Raw genomic sequence first — 18,600 nt, forward strand, 5'->3', positions numbered from 1 at the left:
GGTGCCTGAGCCCTCAGACGCAGGAACCTTCGGACATACGCCTGAAGGTATTCTTCGTGGTCCTAGGTGCACTGAAATAAAGCTTGAGCAGTGACCGGCTTCGTTTGAAATCCTTGGAAGCTGGTTATCAGCATGTCCTTCAGCTTTTGCCATGAGGTGATTGTTCCTGGCCGAAGAGAGGAATACCAGGTTTGTGCAACACTCTTGACAGCCATGACGAAAGACTTTGCCATGACTGCAGTATTACCACCATACGAAGATATGGTTGCTTCATAACTCATCAAGAATTGCTTCGGGTCTGAATGACCATCGTACATGGGGAGCTGGGGTGGCTTGTAAGACTGGGGCCAAGGTGTAGCCTACAGTTCTGTTGACAGAGGAGAAGTATCATCAAAAGCAAAATTTCCATGATGGAAATCTTCATACCAGTCGTCCTCGTTGTAGAAGCCCTCCTGATGAAGCTCTCTGTGCGGAGGTCTTCGGTTCTGGTCATCTTGAGCAAGATGACGAACTTCTTTAGAGGCTTCGTCTATCTGCCTTTGCAGGTCAGCTAGACGAGCCATCTTTTCCTTCTTCCATTGGACCTGTTGATGGAGCATCTCCAAGTTTTGGATTTCTTGATCCAAGTCGTCCTCCGGAGGCGTTGGACTGGTGGCCTTCCTCTTCTGGCTTCAGGCCTCCCTAAGAGAAAGGACATCCTGATTGGGGTCCAGCGGCTGCAGAGTGGCAGCCCCTGTTGCTGGAGCTTTCTTCGGCGGCATGACGAAGGTGATGCTTGCCGAAGGTGTTCAAAACTCAAAAAATGGAAGTGAGTTCACCGGAGGTGGGCGCCAATGTTGGGGACTTGTTCTCAAATGCTAAGAGTTAAGAACAAGGCAACATAAAAGTGTTAAATGTTAAAGTCCTTCGTCCTTCAAGACATTATGTCCCTTCGGATATAATGAATTCCGGACGAAGGTTAAGAAGGAAGAGACCTTCATAAGCTCGATAGATGATAAAGAAGAATGCATATATGAAATACAGATAATAATATAGATATTATCATCAACTTATTTTTTATTTGCATTATCATATCCATAATAACAAATTATAAATGTACCTTCGGATTGACGAAAAGTAAAGATACAGGCGTGATGCGAGAAGCGAATGCCAAGTCAGCGTGAACAGTACGGGAGTACTGTTCATCTATTTATAAGCACGGGGCGTAGCCCGTGTAGAATTACATTAATGCCCTTTACATTTGTCAATAACTCTATAGTAATTCTTCGAGGTCTAATTTGGCTTTTCATCTTTAAGTCGGTTCCCCTTTTCTGCTGTCATGCCGAAGCTTTTCTGCGCATAGCTTCGTGATCATCTTATCCTTCGTCATAATCGCTTTTCGTCCCACTCGAGCTTCATCCTGACCATACTCTTGTATACCCACAACCCGTTTCCGAAGATACCTGTTCACATATTTCACTTGGAAAACATTGTCAAATCATGTTTTTGAGGACCTTCGGAAGCCGAAGGCCCCCAACAGTAGGTTTGCAAAACACTTCGATTATGTTGTTTATGTTTTGATGTTTAACTCACATTCTAATCTATCCACTGTAGAGGGCCTATGGGTGATGGTGTTGTATAGTTTGATCGTCTAGGAGGCTCATCTTCTTCAGGGAGCATTTTCAGAGAAGATACACGTCGAGCGCAAGAAGAGGCCTGTCAGGCACGAGAAGAGGCCCGTCTAGCACGTGAGGAAGCTCATAGAAACCGAGAAGACTCAGAATACAAGAAGACGCATCTACAGGCGCAAACTCAGCATCCAAAGAATCGTTCATTTCTTAATATTTTGATGAATGATATCCATCCTTACTTGTCGGGCCAAGTAATTGTCAACTATGGGATGTATCATACACCGTTGGTTTAGCAGATACCACCACATACGTCGACACCACAGGTATATATGAATGTCAAAAACGTTTCATCAGAGATTGTTTTGCAAATCCTCGATGACATAGCTTGTATGGTTGAATTAGAGAATGTTATGCTGAATTGGTCGAAATATAGAGAATCCTCGATGGCCTAGATTGTTTCATTGAATTTTACCAAAATCTTGATGATATATCATGTTTGCTTCAACTAGAGAGAATGTTATGCTGGTTTGGTCATAATATAACCATTTTTGGGTAATATAGCTCGGTGGCGTCAAATATGGACTCTTATACTTAATTTGTAAAAGAATAGCAATTTTGTGCCTAGTACATGTTAATGTACCATCTTACATGCTTCGACATAAGGTGGAGATGGTTTTGCACAATGGATGGTCAATGCATTTTTCAACCAAGCACGTGAGGGTGCAAGCGGTGATGACAACTCCAATAGTTCGGACTTGTGAGATTCATGTATTACAGTTGAACTATTTTTTTGTTTGGTTTATATGAATACTTATGCATTTGGACTCCTTGTGATCATGTGGATTTGGATATATATGCCACTGATCATCTAGATGCGGATTTGGATATATATATACATTGTATAATACAAGCCCTGGGCTTCCAATAGCTGTGGGATGCCCTGGCCCAATGCTGCATCCGGTTCAGCTGCACCAGGTCTCGGACATCTATAAAAGGATCCCTGGGTCACTAGGGTTTAGTTTTGATGCCTCACCCCGACGTACGAGCGGAGGTGGTTCCCGAGCGGCGCACGGAGGCTGCTGCCTGAGGCGCGCGCGATGACGGTTCCCCGAGGGGTGCGCACGACGGTGGCTCCCCGAGGGGGAGCGTGGCGGCTGCTCCCCGAGGCACGCGCGCGACGGCAGATCCTAAGGGGCACGCGACAGCGGCTGTTGTTCCCAAAGCACGACGACGACTGTTGCTCCACGAGGCACGCGCAGCGACGACTCCCCAAGGGCTGCGCAGCGGCAGCGGTTCCCATGGGGGGCGCGCGGCTACGACGCCCTCTTAGGAGGGAGTAACGGCTACGTCCTCCTACCTCCAACTATTCTTCGAGCTCCCATGAGCCGGACGCCGCTACAACAGCGTGGATCGTCCGACGACGACCTCCTCCGATCCGGTGGCTTTGGGGCATCCTCTGACGATGGTCTCATCTGATCCATGTGTTATACATTCCATGATATTTTTATGCCAACCACTACAATTTTTATACATTCCATTTGAGGATTTTTATGGTAATGAATTTGTTGTCTCTCGTGTGGCTTTGGTATTTCTACCGGAATAACATTTACGCTACATCCACCATTAATTTATGCGTAAACTTGATGATTTTTATCAACATCTTTCACTTTGGCTCTATTTTACGGTCAAAACTGAGGATTTTTATGCTCATAACTGAAGATTTTTACGCTCAATCCAAGACTGCGTGCACCAATGAAACACATGCCATATTTTTCGTGTGCAGATCAAAAAAGAATACCCTGACTTATGGTGTCCATAATTGTCATAAAAATCAACTCACTTAATTAAATACTCTAATCAAGTCCCCTAATCAAATTGCTTGATTTATGGCGAATGCATGGACGTGGCGGTTGTTAGTTGGTAGTGAATTAACACTTACTCTATATCTAACATTATTTTATGCTCAAACTTGTGGATTTTTATGATCAACGCATCAGAGTTGTCAACGTCTCTCACGTTGGCTAACTATTTACGCTCAAACCTAAAGTACGGCTATCAGCGTCCTGCATGCGCAATAAAAGAGAATCCCATGATTTATGATATCCATAACTATCACAAAAAATCATCTTGTTGACCATTGTAACAACATCTATGCCATATTCGACATTATTTACGCTCCAACTTGAGGATTTTACGTAAAAACCTGGGATGCGCACACACAACGTCCTGCATGGATATTTTTTACATGCACAACATTTTTTGGATCTAACATAATTTTTGGACTTGTCTTAATTTTTTCAGATCTAAAACCACACCTTTCATAAAAATCAAAAACCTCATCCACATATGGTGGATGACGATTGTACCTTCCATAAAAATAGGACCCCACATGCAAGGTGATGGTAAACAAGCTTTTATGCTATGTCTGACACTATTTTACGCTCAAACGTGAGGATTTTTATTCTCAAACTGGCATCACGTCCATAATTTCCATAAAACGGATCTCTAGAATTAAGAGCCACATAATTTGGATGTGGGACGTGGGGTGGTGGGGCCATATGGGCGTGGGTCGTGGGGAGAGGGAGCCGACCAGGGCTTCCTGTAACTATTTGAAGCCCTGGGCTATATATATATGTGTGTGTGTGTGATGGATAATGCCTATGATGCATCTTACGTGTATATATTATTGTTGTGAACTAGGCGCTATGGCTAGGTAGTGGAACCAATGGAAACTATTTAAAAATAACTAAATTCGACGGCACTAGATGCCTATCGAATTTAGTTGTGGTAGCCAAGTAAATTCAACTAGTCTAGGGCACCATCGAATTTAATGCTAACTTCGACGGCTGCAGGGACCGTCAAATTCAACGCTAAATTCGACAGTACTATGTACACGCAGGTCGACACATGTCGAATTTAGTTGTGAATCTTTGAAGCATCACATGTCGACACGCATGTCATTATACAATAATGAAATAACCTCAACCTGGTTGTGATACTTTGCAGCACGCAGGCATGCAAAAAAGTTATGACAAAAAATCACAACATATTAAGGCCATACCATTCACATCATACCCTACAAAAACAAGTTAGACGAACACACTTTCTACATGTACGCCACTATAGAAATGCGACGGCTAGGGTAGGGTTTGCACGTGTGGTGGAGAGCTCTAACCCTAACCTCTTTCCATATATTTATAGAGCGTGTTAACGAGTTGCAGCTCATTAAATCTCTAATTCCAATTAGACTCTAATCTAAATTGTGTATGATTGTCTATTGATCATATCACTAATCGCCCGCTGGCAAAGCTCCGGTATCTGTCAGCAAATTTTCCCTTATTAAGGTAAAGTAGGAACTAGCCGCTCCCCCGGTGCCGTAGCTTTGCCGCGGCCCACGGTTTGTAACTATATATGGCAAATAAGCACGAGGCCCGCGAGCCCGGCACGAAGCCCGCTGTTTGGGCCCGGTCCGAGCCCGGCACGGCCCAGTTCTATGTGGGTCCAGGCCGGCCCGGCACGAATAAGCGGGCCGGGTTCGGATAGGAAACTAGGCACAGTTGACTAGCGCGGCACGGCCCGTTTACCCCTAAGCCTGTTAAGCCCCTTTTTTACACTAAAACGTGCTTACCGACCCGTTTAGCCCGCTTTTCGGTCCGCTTTTTTCGTGCTAAACGGGTCGGACCCGCTGCGGACTGGGCTCGGATAGAAAATCGAGCCCACGTGCTTAGAAGGCCTGGTTCGATTTTCTAACCGTGCCTGGCGGCCCGGGCCGGACCGGGCCCTGCGGTCCGTTTGGCCATCTCTATTTGCAACACATACATCATGTTGAAATACAGCGGAACAGCAGATGTGGTGGGGCCTGTTTGGTTCAGCTTTTTTCTGACTATCTTTTCCGAGAATCTAGCTATGGGGAGAATCTGGCTATGACCCTGTTTGGCACAGCTGCTCCTTGTTGAAAAAGCAGCTTATCTGATAAGCTGGTAAAAAAACAGCTTATGCTTGATGGCGACTTTTAGTTCATTTTAAGAAGCAGCTGAACTGATAAGCTACTACAGAAGCTGTCTATTTGGCAGAACTTCAGCTTAAATTTGTGAAGAAGCTGAAAATAAGCTGTGCCAAACATGACCTATGTAGAGAATCTAAGTATTATTAGGATTACGTGCGGAGGAAGATAAAGTTGTCCTTGGGGCTCAAGATCTATAAAGTGACGGATTACTACTATTGCGACGACTCAACCAATTATATGTTTTTCTTGATTTTGAATGATTTTTATCCAAACGAATTTTATAGAAGTTGGCTGAAAAGTTGAATGTTTTGTAGTCCGCAGCAGTTTTTGGCAAAAAAAACAAACAGAGGTGGACTGGTCCTTGCGGTCCTGTCGCATCGACGCACTCCCTCCCCTCCTCCATCCGCCTTCATTGTTCAGACCTATAGCCACCCACCCTTGGTAATCATCTCCCTCGTGTACCTAACATAGAGGCAACAGTTGCCGGCCGGCGGCGGGGCTAAAGGCCGACAAGGCCATGGAGTTGGCGGTGGGGGCGTCGGCGGCTACTTTGAAGTCGCTCCTGAGCAAGCTTGGGAGCCTCCTCGCTGAGCAGTACACCCTCATCCGTGGCGTCCGCGGCGACATCCAGTTCATCGCCGACGAGCTCGCCAGCATGCAGGCCTTCCTCAGCAACCTGAGCAAGTGCAAGAAGAGCCACGACGACCAGACGGAGGACTGGATAAAGCAGATCCGCGACATCTCCTACGACATCGAAGACTGCATTGACGGCTTCGCCCATAGCCTCCGTCCAGATCCCCGGGGCAGCGGCTGGCTCACCGCCGTCCGCAAGACCCTGTACGAGATCCGGACATGTTGCACCCGCCGTAACATCACCGTCCAGATCACTGATCTAAAGAACCGGGCGGAGCATATCGGCAAGCGACGCCTCAGGTACGGTGTCCGTGACCCGAAGCCCGGAGAGGGAAACGGCCTGGTAGCTGGCCTGACGAAACGAGATTTTTGCCATTATGAAACACGGAGGGTTTGGCTTCGACGAAATGGAGGTCTAGGAGAGGGTTTCTCCCTTATGAAACAGCTGGGCATAGCCAACCCTCTAAAATGGACATGACTACACCATTTACAGGTTTAGGTCAGTATTATTCTCGTTGACACCGGGTTCCGTCCCCCTGCGCCGTCGCCGTGAGCCCGTGGAGATGTCGAGCCCGTGAGTTGTCCTCCATTGCCGTCGCGTCCTTCAATCGTCTTCCTCCTCCATTAGCCGGGCGCAGCAGCCTCCCACGAAGAGCCGCCGATTGAAGAGATTGAAGGGCGCCGGTGACGCCTGTCTGACCGAGCTACGACCCCTGCATCCGACTCCGTTTAGGGGCCGAATGAAGGTCCCCGCTTCTTCCCCACACTCCTGTCCGACACTGTGAGTTTGTCTCTGTTGTTCTTGATTGATTCAACTTCTCTCCCCCCATTCGCGTCTCCTCCCCCCATGATGTACTACAAATTGAACAGAACTGACAAGATCTAGCTCGGTTTGTGTTTGCAGTGGATCGAGCATTGTGGATTTAGAGCTGTTCAATGATGCAAACATAGGCATATCTGAAAATCCAGGTAGATATTTGTGCCTTGCTGTGGTATGAATCGCGCACATGTAACCTTTAATTTTGTAAATTATTGGTTGAATTAATGGCAGGTCCCGTGATGTCTTCACCACCGCCTTGTTCAAGTTCCTTACCGTTAGTTGCATTTGGTGCAAATAAAGTCAATGAGGTTAGTTGTGCTTCATTTCTGTAAAATATAGTGAGGTTATGATTATGTGAATTCACTTAATAGAGACTTGTCATCTAGGAAAATGAAAAGGTACAAGACAAATCGAGGTTAGATTGGGAATCTATGGTACTATGTGATTTATGGGAGGAGGAAGGGAGACGTGATGTTGCAAGTGAGATGGAGATGTATTGTAATCTAGGACTCAATGAGGGGGAAACGACAAAGGAAAATGCAAGAGATGTAGCCGTCAATGAGGAGGGAAAGTCACAGGAAAATACAAGTAATTTGGATCAATCGGAGCCTATTAATTTTGGAGACAATACTATAGACCAATCATTTGAAGACTACCTGCCAAATGAGAAGAGGGTTATGTATGATAAAATCAATCCGTCAATGCAACCTGGTAGTTTGTTTCCTAACATGAAAGAATTTCGAATTGCTATGCGGCAATATGCCATAAAGCACGAGTTCGAGCTTGGAATCGATGTAACTTCCACTACCAGATATGTCGGATATTGTAAAGGTGGTGATTGCCCTTGGAGGATTTATGCACGAGAGGAAAAGAAAGGACTCCCGACCATTGTGGTATGTTAATTCATACATTGAATTTAGGTTTTGTTTGTGTTCGAAGTTGTAATTGTACAATTTTGCAGGTTGCTGTATTGCATGATTCACATACTTGCACATCTAGTGGAAGGAGGAAGACGACTACACCAAGTTGTGGATGGGTAGCTTTTCACGCTTTGCCACTACTCATGAAGAAACCCCAGATGGGTGCTAAAGAATTGCAAGATACACTTCAAGGAGTTCACAATGTCACTATTGGTTACGACACAGTTTGGAAGGGGAAGGAGAAGGCATTAAAAGAGTTGTTTGGCAGTTGGGAGGAGAGCTTCAAGCTACTATTCTCTTGGCGGGAGGCAGTACTAGCTATAGAACCTGATAGCATTGTAGAGATTGATGTGGTTGTAGAGGATGGGAAATACTATTTCAACCGTTTTTTTTGTGCCCTAGGGCCGTGCATATCAGGTTTTAGGGATGGTTGTAGACCATACTTGAGTGTTGACTCGACTGCACTCAACGGAAGGTGGAATGGACAGCTTGCTTCAGCAACCGGTGTGGACGGGCATAATTGGATGTATCCTTTAGCATTTGGGTTTTTCCAATCTGAGACAGTTGATAGTTGGATTTGGTTCATGTCACAATTGAAGAAGGCTGTTGGCGAACTTGAAGCACTGGCTATCTGTTCGGACGCTCAAAAAGGGTTAATGCATGCAGTGACACATTGTTTCCCTCATGCTGAGAAGAGAGAGTGCTTCCGACATCTCATGGGCAATTATGTCAAAAGCTACTCAGGTTCTGAACATATGTATCCAGCTGCAAGGGCATACAGGAAAGAAGTGTTTGAGCACCATGTAAGCCAAGTAAGAAGTGTTCCAAAGATAGCTGAATATTTGGATCTACATCACAAATTCCTTTGGTACAGGAGTGGTTTCGACCCATCTATTAAATGTGATTACATAACAAACAACATGGCTGAGGTTTTTAACAACTGGGTTAAGGATCACAAGGACCTTCCAGTTTGTGACTTAGCTGATAAGATTAGGGAGATGACTATGGAGTTGTTTCATAGAAGGAGAAGTATAGGTGATAGACTGCAGGGTTTGATATTGCCTTCTGTTTTGGATACATTGAAATCTCAAACTAGAGGGTTGGGTCATTTGTCAATTGTCAAAAGCGACAATTACTTGGCAGAAGTGAGAGATAGTACAAATTGTTTGACAAAACATGTAGTGAAAGCAGAGTCGAGACAATGTTCTTGTGAAGAGTGGCAGCACACAGGAAAACCTTGTCAGCATGGATTGGCAGTGATTATTGCCCAGGATGTAAGGAATGTTGGTTTGGAGTACTTTGTCGATGATTATTATTCTGTTGAAAAGTTTAGAAAAGCTTACATGCGAAGGATTCCACCGATTGGTGACCGTTCTTTTTGGCCGAAAGTGGATATTGCAAATGAAGTATTTGCTCCAATGGCGAAAAGAGGGGTTGGGCGACAAAGGAAAAACAGAATAAAGAGTTGTCTAGAGGGTGGTACTGCTAAAAAACGAAAGGGCGTGGAAAATGCTCAATGCACAACTAAGATAAAAAGACAGTACACTTGCCCAAACTGTGGTCAACTAGGTCATCGGAAAACCAGTTATAAGTGCCCTTTAAATGGAACAAAGAAAAGGTTATAACTGTCATACTAATTGTTTTTTTATTCCATTGTCCATTAGTACTTGTTAGTAATTGTTTTGTTGCTTTGTAGGAAGAGGAAGCCAAGAAAGAATACTACGAAGAATTGGATCCCGAAAGAGTTGCGGACTTCTACATCTCAAACTAGTGCTCCTAACGAAGAAACAACTATTGTACCTCAAACTGCTCAAACTGTGGATGCAGAAACAGTTGAAATAGACCATGGTAGCCATGAAAATGTCAGTGCAGATGCAGCACTAGTCTGTGTGCAAACTCCTACTTCTCCGGCACGGAGTGTCAAGTGGCTTGTTAAGAAAATTACTCCGAGGAAAAACTTGAAGCGTGCTTCGACAAGGGAGTAGAACTACAGATGGTGTATTGTGCTCCCAGAATTCGGAATGTGCCAAGAATTGTGCTCCCAGAATTGTAGTTCTATTAAGATGTAATGTTTGTGCTCCCAGAATTGTGTTATGTTAGTGCTCCCAGACTAGGAAACTTGAAGCTGTGTATGTGCCCAGGCTGTGTATGTGCGCAGTTTGTGTATTGTGCCCAGACTAGAAGCTGTAATGTGAACAGAATGTGCCCAGTTTTTTAGCCAGTTTGAAGCTGTTTAGAAAGCTGTAATGTTTATGTATGTGCTACCAGAATTTTCATCTCTTGTGATCCCAGAATGTTTATGTATGTGCTCACAGAATTCTGAGCGTGTATGTGCTCCCAGAATTCTAAACAGCTTCAAGTCACATTATTGTGCCCAGACTATAAACTGGCTTGCTGAAAACAGAATTTTGAACAGAATTCTGAGCGTGTATTGTGCCCAGACTATAAACTGGCTTGCTGAAAACAGAATTTTGAAACTGGCTTGCTTCAAGTCACATTATTCTGTTTGAAACTGGCTTGCTTCAAGTAGTCTGGCAGCCCTGGTCATCTCAGAAGCTGGCAACTGGGACGCCCAGTTATGGCACGCCCAGAATTTTGTTTTCAGTCTGCCACGCCCAGCAAGTAAAATGCACAAATAAACATAATAAGCTGGCACGCCCAGAATTTTCATCAGTCTGGCTGTGAACACTGGCTAACTGGGCATATAAACAGAATGTCTTGCTAAAAATCTGGGCGTAGATAGAAACAGAATGTACTGCTGAAAATAATGTGAACCAAATACAACTAGGAATCTGGGCATAGATAGAAACAGAATGTCTTGACATCACATCTCATGACCACAAAATCTGTTACAACCACATAGAGAGTCTTACATAAACACTGCCATATGACCAGATTAAAAGTTCATAACATTATGTCTTGACAGAAACAGAATGTCTTGACATCACAAAAGTCTGCATACTAATAGTCTTGACAACTCAAATAGTACGATCAAACATCTGGTCATAGTCGTAGCCCATAATACGACAATGCTCGGCCAAAGAGACAGCCACTTTATTCTCCTCCCACTGCAGGTCATCAAACACCATTTGCCACAACTCCGGATCTTCTGACACGTAACCATCCATTGCGTCCTCAACATCAGAAGGGTGGCTGTTGTCTTCAACATCTGAAGGGGGATTGTGAAGGTCCCAACCAGGACATTTATTCTCCAGATCTTCTTGACATATACTTGAAGTCTTCTCGAGGCCCTTGCAGACTTCCTTCAAATGGCCAGCTAGCTTTCCTACCTTACCCCCTTCAACTTCTGGGATACTACAACACAACCCATTAATGGTACGTAACAGTGAAGATTGCCTCCTCATCTCTTGAATGGTATACCGTAGTGAGTTCTTTACGCTAATGTGATACTTTAAATCAACATGTTCCTGTACAAAAAAAACTAGTTGAAAAACTTGTGAAGAACAGACCCTATTCCACATGGGGGCAAAGGAAGGGAAATAGAAAATCAGTCACCATGGAGTTTTCTTCGACAAAGCTTCGATACTTGACAGCTTCGACAGCTAGTCCAACTTTATCGGCGGCAATTGTCGCAGATTGGACCGCCGCTCGAGCCTCCTTCTCAGCCACTACAGCCGCGCATCTTGCCTCCGCCGCAGCAACAGCGGCGGCACGAGCGGCATCAACAGCCTCTGCAACAGCGACAACGGGAGCAGTTCGATCCATGGTGTTTTGAGTGTGGCGGCTGTGGTGCGGAGGCTGTGGTGCGGCGGCAAGGTGCGGCGGCTAGGGTTCGGTTGAGAACTCGTTTTGGTTGGGCGTGAACGGCAGGAGCAGCTAGAGCGAGAAGAAGGGCTCACGTATAGATTCCCTGTAACGGCAAAATGACGGCGTGAGTATAAGATAGCAGTTATCGGTTAATGGTTTAGTCATGTCCATTTTAGAGGGTTGGCTATGCCCAGCTGTTTCATAAGGGAGAAACCCTCTCCTAGACCTCCATTTCGTCGAAGCCAAACCCTCCGTGTTTCATAATGGCAAATTTCTCTGACGAAACAGGACGCTGCTGACCATCAGGGAATCAGATGTGAGCTCGTCCGCATCAAGCAACCAGTTGGGCCTGACGTGGAGCGTCTTGGGTCTTGGGTCGTTGATGTTGACAAGAAGATGAATAATAAGCTCGGAGTGCTGTCTGTCGTCGGGTATGGTGGTCAGGGGAAAACCACCATTGCGATGGAGCTTTACCGCAAATTCGGTCCTCAGTTCGACTGCCGAGCAATGGTGACTGTGTCTCAGAACTCCGAACCTGAGATAGTGTGGCGGAACATACTGAGTCAGCTGAAGCAGCAGGCCGAAAATGGTGTGAAGGAAGGCAAAGATAGCAGCACGCGTTCCAGAATGGAGAGGAAAATTCAAGTTATCAGAAGCATAGTGAACCGGCTTAGGCATCCATGCCGAAATGAAGACGAAGATGGCAGCACTTTGTTGGGAAGGCACAGACAAAATCATCAAGCGGGCCTGGTGGGGAACACACTGAGTCAGGTAAAGAATAATGGCGAGCAGCATGGCACCAGCTTGGAGAAGAAGGCTCCAGTTACCGGAAGCATATGGAGTCGACTTATTATGCTGCTCTCCCGGAAGGGAGGGGTGGATGGCGGGCAGCAAATACAAGCAGAGCTGAGGAGTTACCTAGAACAAAAGAGGTACCTTAGAGATCCTTCTCTTTATCTTGCTTTCTCTCTGCTTGGTACTCCATGAAATTGTAATTAATTAGTTGCTATTAATCTGTTAGCAACTTTCTGAAATATACTTCTTCAACGTGATACACAAGAAAGATCTGCTCCCTCCGTTCCAAATTATATCATTCTAACTAGTAACTTTACTGAAGAGTCAAATGATCTTAAATTTAACCAAAACTATATAATAAAATAATAATATTTATGATACAAAATAAGTATCTTTAGATTCTTCATTAATTATATTTCTATAATATGCTTATTTAGTATCATAAATTTTCGTAGTTTTGTCTATAACTTTGATCAAACTTGAGCTGATTTGACTCTCCACAGAAGTTAGAATAATTCACGCTATTCGACTGGCTGATTTTCGGTTGTTGTTGATGCTGATTTTTACGAGAGAATAACATTGTTCAATATAATAACTGAAAAGTAGCTAATAAGCCGAACCGAACAGGGCAATAATTTAGGATGGAGGGAGTAGTTGGAAACTCCTTTTTATAGACACAGAGCTGAATATATCCTATATACTGTTTTGAAAAATGAATAAATGTTTGGCACCGGCGTTGCTAACCCGCGTGCGGGTATTGAGTCAGCGCGGGTCGGCTGAGTGTGGTACTGTGGTGGAACTTGAAGGAGGAGAGATTAGAGAATACATATAATGTGTATGATATATTACACTGAGGCTCTAGGGAGAATATATAGGAGTATATGACTTAGAGGGCAAGAAGTCTATCCTAGAGATAATGAAGGTTATCCTAGATATAAGGAAGGTTATCTCGAGATTACAATCAATCCTAAACAACCATATCAGGAGTTGCCTCCGTAGTCGTAGCGTTAGCAATACGAACGAACAGATTGAAAAATAATGGAGATATCCCCCACAGTCAGAACACTGGTGCGAATGCTGCGACTGTAGTAGCCCATGCAGATGATAGCCCTTTGTTCCAATAATGTCGAGATGGCCAAGGACGAGGGCGTGGAGCTGTTGTCGAAGTGCCATGCGTAGGGTAGTCATGGTCGAGGAAGTTGTCGAGGACGTCGTAGAAGACAAGTCGCGGGTGTTGGTGCGGCACGCTATAAGGCCCGCAACACGCCAGATGACACCGTGGTGATGGTGGTGCTGAGAATGAAGCAGCCGTAGACAAAGGCGCGATGTGTCGAGGCAAATGAGGGTGTCGATGCCATGGGCGACGCGTCAAGTAGCCATGGACGATGTGTGTTCCAAGTTTGCCAAGCCTAGAAACGTGTCGTGGATGAATGCACATGCTGGTGGTGCCAGTACCGGATGTACTAGGTAGAGGGCCCCAACCATATGTGCCAGCATCTCAAGGGACCAGCAGAGAAGGCCTCTACGACGGTTGTGGTGCAGCACGACCGGAGTGCCGGTGCAACACACGGTTGTCAGAAAGGAGTAGACGAAGTAGTCGAGGATGAGACGATGATGTTGCCGACAAGGTTGTGCTGGACGAAGCGAAGAGGTAGGCGTCGCGACACATCGAGGTTCCTTGAGTCGCGGCGGCGAGAGCCACGACGCATAGGAAACGAGCCTCAATGGCACCAGTGGAGCGCGATAGCGGTGTTTTTCGGCAAAGAACTCGATGAAAAATGTGGTGCAAACCGGCGACGGTGGCTGGCACACCTAGGACATCCGCAACACCAATGCAAGGTGTTCACGCAGCATGCAGGAGGACCCGCAGCACAGAACAATGGGTGTGCCGGCGCAGCTCGCATGTGTCGAACAGCTTGCTCAAACCGTGCGCGGGAGACACGCACCGACGAAGTCGACAACGATGTAGATGCAACGACGTTGGTTGACGACAAACGGCGATGCTGCTGCCCGAGGAGGCGATGCAGCGACGACCCTCTTGCTTGGCGAAGCATCGTGTGATGGACGACAAACGTCTCGGGAGGATGGTTCGCCCACGATCGGTTGATCAGGCCGACGTCGTGCGAGTCGGAGATGACAATGGTGATGTCGATGGTGGAGCTTCTTGATCGGTGGTGGTGACGACGAGCCGACATAGATGGACGTGCACACGAAGAGGTGCGACACAGGCAGGCGTTACGATTACGTCGCATGCCACGCCAGTTGCACCATCGAAGAAGATGAAGAAGCCAGTGTTGTTGAAGCCCATGTCGAGGGCACGCGAGTCGACTGACGATGGGCGATGGAGACACAAACCCGATCACTGACCGAGAAAACAAAGAAAGACGCAACAACAACAGATCTGGGGAATTCACCGGGGTACCAAGGCGCGTCCCCTGCGGGCGCGGCCCAGCGACGTGACCACGCGGACCTGGCTCGCTGGTGCGACCTCGACGACTCAGCGCCAGCGTGGCCACAGCGCGGTGCGGCCAGGCGAGGTCGCAGCCCAGCTGGCACGGGCACACGGCTCCAGCGCGAGCACGCAAGCCTGACACGTGGCTCCGGCGGGACCAACCGGCAGTGAGTCGGAGCCGCCACCATGGCGGCGCACGACCTAGCCAGCGACGAGGATTCGACTCGGCCACAACCGTCACCACGACGGCGTGTGGTGGTGTCGGATCCAGCTGGTGTAGGTTGACGGGGGCCGATCCGAGCAGCGTCAATGGTGAGTTTTTCGATCTGCTGCTACTTCGACTTGATGCGATGACGACGATGGGCATGACAGATCAGAGGGATCGGCTACGCATCCTATGAGCGCGCTGCCCCCGGCGGAGGACGATCTCCTTGGGCGACGCGGCGGTGGCAGCGGAAGACGCCTGTTGGATCTAAAATTTAAACTCTGATGTCATGAAGGAAGGAGAGAATGCGTATAATGTGTGTGATATATTGCATTGAGCCTTTAGGAAGAATATATAGGAGTACATGACTTGGAAGGCAAGAAGTCTATCCTAGAGATAAGGAAGATTATCCTAGATATAAGTAAGGTTATCCCGGGATTACAATCAATTTATCAATCATAAACCAACCATATCAGGAGTTGCCTAATATACTCTAACATGCCTAATGTACTCACAGAAATGATTGGGACGGGTGGCCTTAGATTTTGTTTAAAAAAATAATTAATTTTCACTGTGTTGAAACCAGTGGTGATGAAGATCATCACTGGCTCACTGCAATATGCCGAAGCGCGAATCTGATGTTGATGACGATCTCGAGCCGGCAGTGATAATGTCTGTGTAGTGCATGAGCATGGTTTCACAGACTAGCCTTGTCTAATTCAAATATGGGTGTAGTGTCCAATTCAGTACTACCTAAAGAAAAACCATTGCCAGGTACATGTAAAAACAAGTATGCTCTAAAGAAACATAAGTTAGACACCACACAGGGAATATATGCTAATACCTGTCATGTATTTTTTTTGTCTCTTATTCCTTTGTAGGTACTTACTATTAATTGATGATGTCTGGTCAGAATCTAGTTGGCTTTATATCAAGAAATGTCTTCCTGAGAATAATAAAAGCAGCAGAATAATTGTCACCACAAGGATTCAAGCTGTAGCAACAACTTGCTCTCCTCGTGACAAAGACCTTCATCTTATTCATACAGTTAAATCTCTTGAGGAGGATGAAGCCAGAGAATTGTTCGAGAAAACCCTGGACGAATGCAAGGGCACTGGATATGATCATCTAAATCATAGAAAAATTCCAGAGAGAGTTTGGAAAATGTGTGGTGGCTTGCCATTGGCCATAGTGACCATGGCTGGTCTTGTAGCATCCGACAAGCAGCAGGGGGCCCACAAAGATTGGAATGAAGTTTGCGATTCTCTCTTTCCAAACAAAGAAGTATGCCATAAACCAGAGGAATTTATGAGGATAATAAATCATTGCTATCATGATTTAGACAATGACCTCAAGACTTGCTCTCTATATCTAAGCATATTTCCAAAGGGACGCAAAATCAGCATGAAGAGGCTCACAAGAAGATGGATAGCAGAGGGTTTTGTCAGCGAGAAGCAGGGGTTGAGTGTCGAGGTTGTTGCAGAGACATGCTTTAATCAGCTCATTGAAAGGAAGTTAATACGGGCTGTAGAGCACAACAGCAGTGGAAGGGTGAAGAGTTGCCAAGTCCATGACATGGTTCTTGAGTACCTAATTTCAAAGGCAGCTGAAGAGGATTTTATTACTGTGGTAGGTAGCCACTGGTCAATGCCAACACATAGCAACAAGGTCCGTAGGCTTTCCGTCCACAGCAGCGACTCTAAACGTGCACAGCATGTGGATAGCATGAACCTGTCCCACGTCAGGTCACTGACTGTGTTTGAGAGCCTGGACAAACTGCATTTTAAATCACTCAAAACTAGAATGGTTCAAGTATTAGACCTCCAAGGCTGCAGAGGTTTTAGGGAGAGCCATGTCAAGGTTTCAGACATAAGTGAAATGGTTCTTCTCAAGTATCTGTGTCTCCGAAGCACGGACATAAAATATCTTCCCCGGAATATACACAAGCTCAAGTACTTGGAGACTATAGATATAAGGGAGACAGGGGTTCAACGGTTGCCTGCAACTGTAGGAAAGCTTCAACGAATAAAGAACATACTCGGTGGAGATAAAAGAGCAAGGAAAACCCTAAAACTTCCTAGAGAATTCAAGGGAACAACGAGAACCTTACGCATATTGTCAGGGGTTGAGATCGCGGAGGGATCAACAACAGCGGCATCAGATCTTAAGTACTTCACGGGGCTGAGGAAGTTGGCAATTTACAAGATCCACCAAAATGAAGATATATTCAGAGATTTGCTGTCCTCTATCCAGTATCTTACTGGATATTCTCTTCAAACTCTTAAAATTGATGACGAGTCATCTGATTTCCATAAGACCTTGGACTCAATGTCGTCCTATCCAACAGATTTGAGTACTCTTGAGCTGTCTGGCATGTTGCTTAAACTCCCATTGTGGATAAAGGAGCTCCATAGACTTGTCAAGTTAACTCTGTCAGCAACAGCTCTCCGAACAGATAACTTAAAGGTCCTTAGCAATCTAGGTTCACTGTTTTCCCTAACCTTTTCAATCAGTGAAGAGCAGGATCCTGCTTTGGGAGCCATTCTCCAAAGAAATAAGTCTGAATCAGGAGGAGAGATCTTTTTTCCAGCTGGAAAATTCAGTAAGCTCAAACTGCTTCGCATATTTGTTCCTCTTCTTCCATTACTCAACTTCTCAAGCAAAGCGGTACCAGAGCTTGAAAGGATTGAATTGCGTTTCAATAGGTTGGAAGGTCTTCATGGTATGGAAAATCTTGAACGTCTCAATGATGTGCTCCTGACAGTTGATGGCAAACGCAGTGAACCTACAAAGTCAATACTTGATGATTTGAAAGAAGTATCAGTATCATCCAAGTACACAGTAATTGTCAATGAGTCCCATCATGATTGATCGGAATGTCGTCAAGTAAAATATGTTGATATTTCAGTCAGTAACAACAAACTCAGCTTTTATGTCTTCACTATGTACAAATTAAGCTACATATGTGGCTGTGTTTTCACCCCTTTCATTCATCATGCCTTGGATCAGTTAGGTATTCACACTAGTAAGGATGCATTAGAATCACTGAAATACTCTATATGCATGGTCTGATGTTGCATTAACAGCTCTTAAGATTGGTCTGTATATTTGTGTATTTCGGTGTCCACATATGTGTATTGTTGTACCCATAGTGTTAATTTATTACTGATGTTTTAAGTACCGCACTCCATTTGTAGTGATTGAATTTTCCACCAGAGAAATGACCTTCGGTTCGTACTTTTAGTCCTAGTCGTGTTGGAGCTCAGAATTAGCATTGGGCCTGTTTGTTTCAGCTTCTGGCCACCAAAAGCTGCTGCGGACTGCCAAACGCTCAGCTTTTCAGCCAACTTCTATAAAATTCGTAGGGGCAAAAACCATCCAAAATCAACAT

The 18,600-nt window shown here is 45.5% G+C and overlaps 1 long non-coding RNA gene and 2 pseudogenes across 3 annotated transcripts; all 3 read left to right on the top strand.

Moving 5' to 3' along the window:
* Nucleotides 1-7,100: 7,100 nt before the first annotated feature.
* Nucleotides 7,101-7,608, top strand: LOC109943189 (uncharacterized). Its single transcript, XR_002265920.1, has 3 exons — nt 7,101-7,218; nt 7,301-7,377; nt 7,456-7,608. It is a non-coding gene; the product is annotated as an uncharacterized lncRNA (long non-coding RNA).
* A 4,428-nt stretch (nt 7,609-12,036) lies between these two features.
* Nucleotides 12,037-12,687, top strand: LOC109942871 (NB-ARC superfamily protein pseudogene; annotated as a pseudogene). Its single transcript, NR_161196.1, has one exon. The product of NR_161196.1 is annotated as an NB-ARC superfamily protein pseudogene (transcript).
* Nucleotides 12,688-16,143: 3,456 nt separating this feature from the next.
* Nucleotides 16,144-18,287, top strand: LOC103641471 (NB-ARC superfamily protein pseudogene; annotated as a pseudogene). Its single transcript, NR_161197.1, has one exon. The product of NR_161197.1 is annotated as an NB-ARC superfamily protein pseudogene (transcript).
* The last annotated feature ends 313 nt before the right edge of the window (nt 18,288-18,600 follow it).

The sequence above is a fragment of the Zea mays genome, chromosome 10 (genome assembly GCF_902167145.1).
Source record: "Zea mays cultivar B73 chromosome 10, Zm-B73-REFERENCE-NAM-5.0, whole genome shotgun sequence".
NCBI lineage: Eukaryota > Viridiplantae > Streptophyta > Magnoliopsida > Poales > Poaceae > Zea > Zea mays.